Genomic DNA, 8,293 nt, shown 5'->3' on the forward strand with positions numbered 1-8,293 from the left:
CTCCCCACTCCTTCCCGCTCACTCACCTCCTACCCGCCCATTATCGCCACCAGAACTGACACCCCCCACCCCCGCCGCCCATCGCACCATCCGTCTCCTCTTCCTCTCACTCCGCCCTCTTACCGTTCCCCGCGTTAGCGGGCATAACCCACCCCCACGGTCCTCGCCGGCAGCTCCCCGCTAGCAGTCTACCCTTCCAGAACCGCACGGCCCGCTCGACGCGTCTACGGGACCCTCCTGCTGCGGCGCCCGCGGCGCCATCCCCGCGGCCAACCAATCCTCCCCCCCTCCAAGTCCTCCCCCCCTCCCCCGCCCGCTCCCCCTCCCCGTACCCCTCGCTGTCTTCCCGCGAGCCTCGTGCGTCCCCTGCCGGCTCCGCCTGCCTTTGCCCACGCTGATCTCCCACACGCCACCGTGGGCCCACCCGCCCCTGACAGACCATCCCATCTCTTCTCGGCTCCCTTTCCTTCACTCTCCCTCCCGCTCGTCTGTCTCCCGCTCCGACGCATAGAGATCCCGTTTGCCTGGCCCTCCTGCCCCATCCGTGCCCCCCCCCGCTCCCGGCAACCCGCCGGCGCCTTCCCACGGGTGGCTGCTTCTTCCCATCATTCCAGCGATACGGCTCCGCTCTCTCACTCCGGCCTCCTCCATTAACCTCATCGGGCCACGCGGCTCTCCGTCCCTCTTCATCTTCACCCTCGTCAGCTCCACCTCCGAGGCCCCCCTCCCCAGGCTCCGAGGCTTGCGCCGCCCACGCTCCTCCCCCCACACCGCCCGCTCCCCGTCATCGTGCTCCCGCCACAGGCATGGGGCCGAGGCGAGCGGGCCCGCCCAGCCCGTCCCCAGAGACGGCTCTGAGCCGCCGTCGCGCCCATGCCCCCCGGCTCCCGCTCCGGCGGGCCCCACACCGTGGGCGGACACGGTGCCTTCGCCTCGCCCCGGCGCCCCGCGCGCTCCCCCCTGTTCGAAAGGCTGGTCCTTTACAGGCCCGGGCCTCTGCGCCCCGCAACGAACTCGGAGCCCGCAGACCTCCCCCCCTGTCTCCTCCTGCCCCGCTCTGCTCCGGCTCACTCGTGGTTGCGGGCTGCCGTGAATTACGCTCCCTGCTTGCGCCGCGGGAACACAGCGCCCGCGGGCTAGTCGCCGCTGTGCGGGGCCCGCGAGTGCAGCTAAACCCCTGTTCGCGGCCACCTCGGGAGGCACGAATCGGTCCCACCTCAACGCTGGCCTTTCTCTCCCCCCCCCCCCCCCAGTATATTTGGACCTTGGAGATCCACTGTTGCTTTACTAAGTTAAACAGCACCACTGTGGCAAGAACATGCAGTGGGGAAACTCTCTCAGTGCCTCCAGAAAGATGCCCCATTTCCAAATTGGGGACATGCAAATTACCAGCTGTATGGATACCAAAAGGTCGAAATGGATGCGCTAAGCAAGGCTGCAGAAAGTCCTTTTCATCATCTTCCTTCATGCTCTTGCCCATCTTAGTGGTCTGGTGGGATTCACTGTATAGAAAGAGTTAGACTCTTACATTTCTGTACTAATCTTCAGAATGAAAACTAGGAGGGAAGTAGCCAGAATACACACATGCTGTAACTAACTTGGATCCATTTACAAAGGGGGACCTGCTATTGAGCAGCTTGCATCATGAGAAGGAAATTGTCCTTCATGCTCTTATATTAATAAGATCACAATTTGGTATAGTTTTTATGCCATATGGAATTGCTGTGTACCTTAGCATAAACTAATGCATATATATTTTAAAAAGTACCTTCAGGACATTCTCTTAATTGTGGGAGCAGCACTAAAATATAAGTTTCTCTCTGCCTACAGGATGCTGGCTTTATTTGAAATGTCTCACAGCTGGCCTATTTCCTACTCAAATATCAGTGCTGGACAGGTGGTGATGGCCATCTTTAGTTAACCGCAGTGGAGATTATAACCTGTGTTTGAAGGCCTGCCCTGAAGGGTGCCACCAACAGAATTCTTTCTGTAGCTCATTAAACTTTATAGTTTAGGATAGAAAAAAGGAATCCTTCCATGAGCACCTTGAAGCTGTATTCATCTAGAACAGTGGTTCTCAACTAGGGGTCTGGGGGCCACGAGCAGGTTTCAGGGGTTCTGCCAAGCAGGAAGAGTGTTAGACTCACTGGGGCCCAGGACAGAAAGCTTAAGCCCTGCTGTGCAGGGCCCTGAGCCTGCCACCTGAGGCTGAAGCAGAAGCCTGAGCAACTGTGTGAGGCGCCCTGTGGCAGTTGCTCTGCATGTTACCCCTGAACGCCAGCTCTGGCTTTTCTATGTAGAAAACAGTTGTTGTGGCACAGGTGGGCTGTGGTATTTTTATAGCATGTGTGTGGGACCTTGGGAAGAGAGAGGTTAAGAACCCTTATCTAGAATATCATGCTTAGAAGGGCACTGACGATTATTTTGGGTAGAATTTTACAGAGCAGTGTATTCACTCATCCCCTGAGAAGTTGAGAATAAAATCTGCATCTTTTCAGTTTCATGCACATTAGATAGTTGTCCAAGGGTGTTGTTTCTAAATTTTATTTTTTATTGTTGGGAGAGGGGAGCACTGAGGTGCATTTGTTTTAGATTAATAAAACCACCACAACTTCTGTGAGACAGAACAGGTTTGTATCTTTGTTTTCACTTGGTGATTGGAACATTTTCCACTTGCCACCAGGATGACATTAGTGTCTTAAACTGTAAGGGGATAACTTCCCACAGTCTGCTTCACTTCTGAAGGAGAAGATGAAGTTCTACGCAAACACCCAGAATGCTGTAGGAAGGCTGTATCCCTAGAGTTCTTTGGAATATCATGAGTTTGTAGAAACTCTATGATCATTTTCTGTAGGGATTTCATTTTATTCTGACAGGTTTCAGCCGTGTTAGTCTGTATCCGCAAAAAGAGTAGGAGTACTTGTGGCGCTGTAGAGTCTCTAAGGTGCCATACGTACTCCCATTTTATTCTGAGACTTCTTACTAGTTTGGGTACACTTGTGCAGGAACAACTAGCACTGGTGAGAGTGAACCTGTTTAAAATACCACCTTCATACTGATGAACAAGTCATTGGTATACAGGCTGGAAGACTGACTACTGCTTATGTCTCCATATTTTCAGTGTCTTGAGACTGGTTTATTGATTAAGTGGGTCTCACACTAAATATAGAACTTCAGGAATCTCCAGTGAGATTTTGTCTCCTTCAGCTGTTTTACAGCAGCTTTATTCTGCTGAATAACTAGCCTGTGTTTGTACTTCACTTGGAAGATACCTGCATGCTAAGTGTGGTTATTTTATTGATTCCCAACTAAATGAGAGCTGAAGTTACAGAGACAAGGAGGGTGGGGACCAAAGTCTGTTGGCGAGAGAGACAAGCTTTTGCGCTTATACAGAGCTCATCTGCCGGTCTGGGTGAAGTTACAGGTATTTCATGATGCTGCCATAGAATAAACTAATGCTGTGTTGCGAGTTCTAGTCCAAGACTCAGCATGTCAACACTGGTTTATGTTGGTTTCCTCTACCCTGCAAATGAAACGTGGGGCAGAAGCATCAGGAACCCCATGGCAGAATTGGTCCACTTTCAAATACTTATGTGCAGTTGGTAGTCTTCTGATCCAGCAGATTAGAGCCTGGTATGGTGCAGGCAGGTTCTAGGCAAGCTTATTCCTGCCTAGCTGTATGAAGGAACCTTGCTTCTCATCTGCAGCGTCCTACCTTGCGCTGGATCTCTTTTGAGCAGAGACTGAGTCAAATTGAATTGTGTTTTTGTGTGGGAAGGGCCTAGCATGAAAATCCATTGAACTCGCTTTATTTGTGACAGACATCTAAATCTCCACTCTAGCCTCCCCAGGTAAAAGATCAGGGTACTAACTCCCACTGTCCTATTTAATCCACCAGGCTAGCTTCTAAATGCGTTTTTCTCTGTTTACTTCTGTCGCTTTTTTATATAAAGTCTTTCCCCAGGAAGAACAGTTGGAGGGGAAGGTTATGAGAGGTCCCCTGATGAGGAAATGGGCTCTTCCTCTTTCTCTCTTCTTAAGAACCTCTGCTTCCTAGATGGCCCTCTTGAGCCACCTTGGTCTAATTTCCTCATGGGCCAAAGGTTTAGACTCCCAGACACAGATAGGAGCTGGGGCTCATACTTGTACTCGAAGGAAAGCCATAGTGGCCACGTGCAAGACTTCAGGGTTGCATTTGCAAAAATAAACTAGGCATCTGCAATCTGCTCCATCTTCAATACGGGGATGATGATCAGCAAGGCTACAGGCCCAGCTCAGGCCAGAATGGAGCAGATCACTGCCTCGTTAAAGATATGGATGGCTTGGGATTTTTAGTGTAGAACAGTTGGACTTGTGGGTCTTGTTCCAGCCAAGCTTGGGTTAGAGGAAGTCCTGCTGCCCCACTCCCTGAGGTTGGCCTTCTGGCTTGTGGGCACCAACCAGGGTATTTCTGGATGGATCCAGGAGGAGTTTGTGGGATCACTGGTTTTGTGAGGGTGCAGGATAGGAAAGAGTTAACCTCAATGTGTGTCAGAGGGGTTGTTATATCTTTCTTTCTACAATCTGTTCTTGCCTCATTTCCTGTAATGAGTGGTGTAACCAGAAAGAGTTTGATCCCCTACCCCAGTGTAATCCCTTATTCCTCTCCAAATATCAGTTTTACTCAGCCATAGCTGTGTTCACTGGAGTTTGTAACCTACCCGCTGTGACTACTACACCTTGGCTCCTGCCCCTCTTTGCTCATCTCGCTCTCTGTTTACCTGATGTTTTGTCTGCTGCATCAACGGAGATTTTTGCAGACACTGAGGCTGACAGTTCCCAGCGTAGAGCTATAGTGCTGGAGGTGGAGGGCCCCAGACTAGAACTGCTTATGCCACAGTTCAGGTTTGAGCATGAATCTTGTTACTTTCAGGGCACAGTGTAAGATCCTTCCATCCATACAAGCTTCTTCCCCCTCTGCCTGTGGAAAATAGCCTGGCTGCCTTCTCCTAGCTCATACGGTTAAAATGCCCTCTTTTGGACAGGAGCTATGGTGTGGTTTGCAGAGCAGGTTCAGCTCCTATTCTGGACAGTGGCCAACGTGATTATGAACGTGCCTACATTCTGCAATGTTGAGTAGATTCAAGATGCAGCTGGACAAATGGCTTTTCCCAAGCCGACATAACCCTTCTCAGCCCAGGGATACTTATTAAACCCTCCCTCCACCCAAAAAAAAAAGTATAAAGTGGAGGCGGAATTCTTGCTACTCTGCTTCTGCCTCATCACTTATTGTCTTTGATGCAGAGAGAAGGGCTGCATTGCTGTCCTCTGATGAACTGCAGGGAGTACGTGACCCCACGCTCTGCTGCCAGCAACCAGGTCCTTGTGTGTCCCAGAATCATTTGTGCCATGTCACCTAGAACTCCAGAGTCTAGGTTCAGTGACTTATGGGATGCCCTTGGCATCTGAGGAGAATTCAGTTGCGACTGTTGACTGCACTTCATCAGGAAATGAAGGAATGCTTGGGGTCATGCTAGGCCCCTCTCTTCAACACCCCCAATGCAACCAATTCTGTCAGTTTTCTTGGAGAGAAGTTGTAAGCTCGCTGCAGTATCCAATCTGAGGGATCCATTTTTGGCTGGTCTATTTCATCAGTGTTGTCCCATCCCTCAGAGAAGGTGATTTGTGTTGTGTGAGATCAGAGACTGTGGCTTCTTAGCATGTAGAAATAAGATGACTGTTCCCATGGGGATGTTTCACAATAGTGGGAATAAAAGATGAGGGCCCCCAGGGCAGCCTTCTCGATGGTGTTGCCCACACCTGCACTGGGAGTCACGAAGCCCTGCTATCCACCTTTGGTATCCCTGTGGGCCTGAGCAGGGAAGTGGCCTTAGAGTTAGCAATGAGAGACCGTCTTGTCTTAAGATCCTTCCTTCTGAATATATTTGGTGAATAGTCACGTACTTTCAACTGTGCTTTCACTTGTGATTTTTTTCACTCTTGCTGTGTGACCAATAGCACAATGGGGTTCCATGTTCAGTGATTGTGGGGTAAGAAGGTATTTCCCCTAACTGTCAGGCTGTGAACTCAGCATGGGCTCCGAGAGACAAGCTGGGTTCCTTTTTGCCCCTCTTCCTCGATAATCAAGGCACTGCCAGATGCATGGCTCTGAGTAATACTCGTGCAATCCCATTTCCTTCACTAGGGTTGCTCAGGAAAAGTTGAAGGTGGAATTTGGCTCAGCAGTTGATTTAGTTAAGAAACCTTGTGTGCAAGACTGAATAGAGCAGACCTGTGCTCACTGGGCAAATGCAAACCAGAATGTACTTTAGGGGACCCTGAATATACACGGGCACAGGTCTGACAGCTGCTCTTCAGAACAGAACTGTGCTTTAGTATTGCATTCTTGTGGCATGAACCCCAGTCTTGGTTCACTTGTTGCTCTGGCTTTCGGAGCCTTCAGCTTCCTTGGGTCGTCAGAACGTGTCAGTTATATGACACAGAGCTCTTGTCCAGGGGCTTTGCTCTTTTCTCTCCTGTCGCTTTTGGCTGTGATTTGATGAACTTGTGGATGCTTCCCTGAAGTTCAGCTTTATGACTTGTCACTACAGGCTACTGACCCCACCCTTAGTGATGACCTTTAGAAGTTGGACTTCGGCCCATGAAAGGAGGAGAAGATTGAGAGGTCAGGCTGAGTCTCTGGCCCTGTTGTGCTCAGGGGCTGGCTCATACCTGGTGTACTGGATCATCCCCATTAGCCCTCTCTGCGCTTCTGTTGTATAACATGATTGAAAATGGGCAAATAAACCGTAAATCTCTATCTGCAATTTCAAGCAATGTGATCTTTCTGCGCTCTAGGAAACAGTTGCTAGTCCTTAATACTTTGCATTTATATAGCTCCTTCTATCTGAGGATCTCCTCCACTTGCAGTGTCTTCCTTTGCTGGCTGTCTTTGCAGGTTGATTGTAACACAACTGGCCAGGACTGGTGACTGCAAGGGTAGTTAACAGAGAGGAAAGTGGCTGTCAGGGTGAGTTAAGACGGAATCTCTCAGGGGCTGAGATCTTGCTGGCTGTTAACAAGTGACAGTGGATAGCAGGTGGCTGGAAGTGCGGTTTTTATTGTTCTTGAATTCCAGCATGACCTTAGTAACTGAATTCTCATGCAGTCTTGGCTATCATACATACATAATGGAATAGTCCATACCCTTAGAAAGCTGATTTCTAAGTCTAATTCTTGATATAGCGGCTACTAGCATTGTGATGGGAAAATACAAGAAATGCAAGATAGTAATCGGAAAGATGTGGTCTGTGGCTTTTTAAAGGCATGTATCTCATGGCTGGTCAGGGCTAGAAACCACCTCTTTAGCATTAAGTAGCATTCCCAGCTTTCCAATGGCCTAAAGCTTTTAGGTGATTTGCAAGGTATGTGACCTTTGAAATTGCCACTGGTTTTGCCTCAAGTGTTGTGTGTCTCGCAGTGGGCCAGGATTGCTGTTCCAAGGCCTGGCCCATGGATCAGTTTCTGGTTGCTCTGCGAGATGGGCCACATGTGCAGGTTTGTTAGGAGGGTGAGGCTGCTGGTCGTGCATTGCCTGGAAAGCATGGAGGGGTAGATCCAGAGCTGGGGGTGTTGTGTAAACACTGCTTCACCTCATTGTGGAGTTCAGCTTCCTCTTTTGGTTTTAATAACCCTAATACAGAATATATTTTAAGTCATCTGGTTCTCTTTTCCTCGCCTGGGCCTCAAAAATGCTCTCTGTTGAGGAAAAGTCTGGACTAGGAATATAGATTGGCATGGTTTTAAACACTCGTGTAGACAGTTCAAAAACTTGTGAGCCGGTCATGGTCAAGCTCAGGTTCCCTCACAGGACTGACCCCAATGTTTCTTCCTCCTTCTCTCCCTCCAGCTAGCTGCTTGGTGGTGGTTGGTGTGGGAAGTGTTTTCCTGGCCAGTCTGTCAGATCACTCGGGAACGGAACGCGCAGCGGAGGCAGCAGGAAGCAGGCGGGAGCCGTGGCTTTGAGTGGGGCGGGGGCTGCCTCTGCTGGGAGCGATCATCTGGAAGCCATCAGCAGGAGGGGGAGGGGGCCTCTCGTCCGATTCTACCAGGGCCACACACACAGGCTGGCCTGCAGGGACCTCAGCTTAGATGCTTGACTCTTTCTTACCATGGGGGGGGAAGGATGGTGAGTAACCAGAGGCCCTTGCTGCAGCTCACAAGCTCTTTTAATCCTCCCTCTTCCCTGCCTAGCCCTGCACCTTTCAGCAGCCCTCAAACACATCCTGGAGGAGCTGTGACTCCTCAGCTGCTG

This window comes from Chelonoidis abingdonii, chromosome 9 (genome assembly GCF_003597395.2).
Source record: "Chelonoidis abingdonii isolate Lonesome George chromosome 9, CheloAbing_2.0, whole genome shotgun sequence".
NCBI classification, from domain to species: Eukaryota; Metazoa; Chordata; order Testudines; family Testudinidae; genus Chelonoidis; species Chelonoidis abingdonii.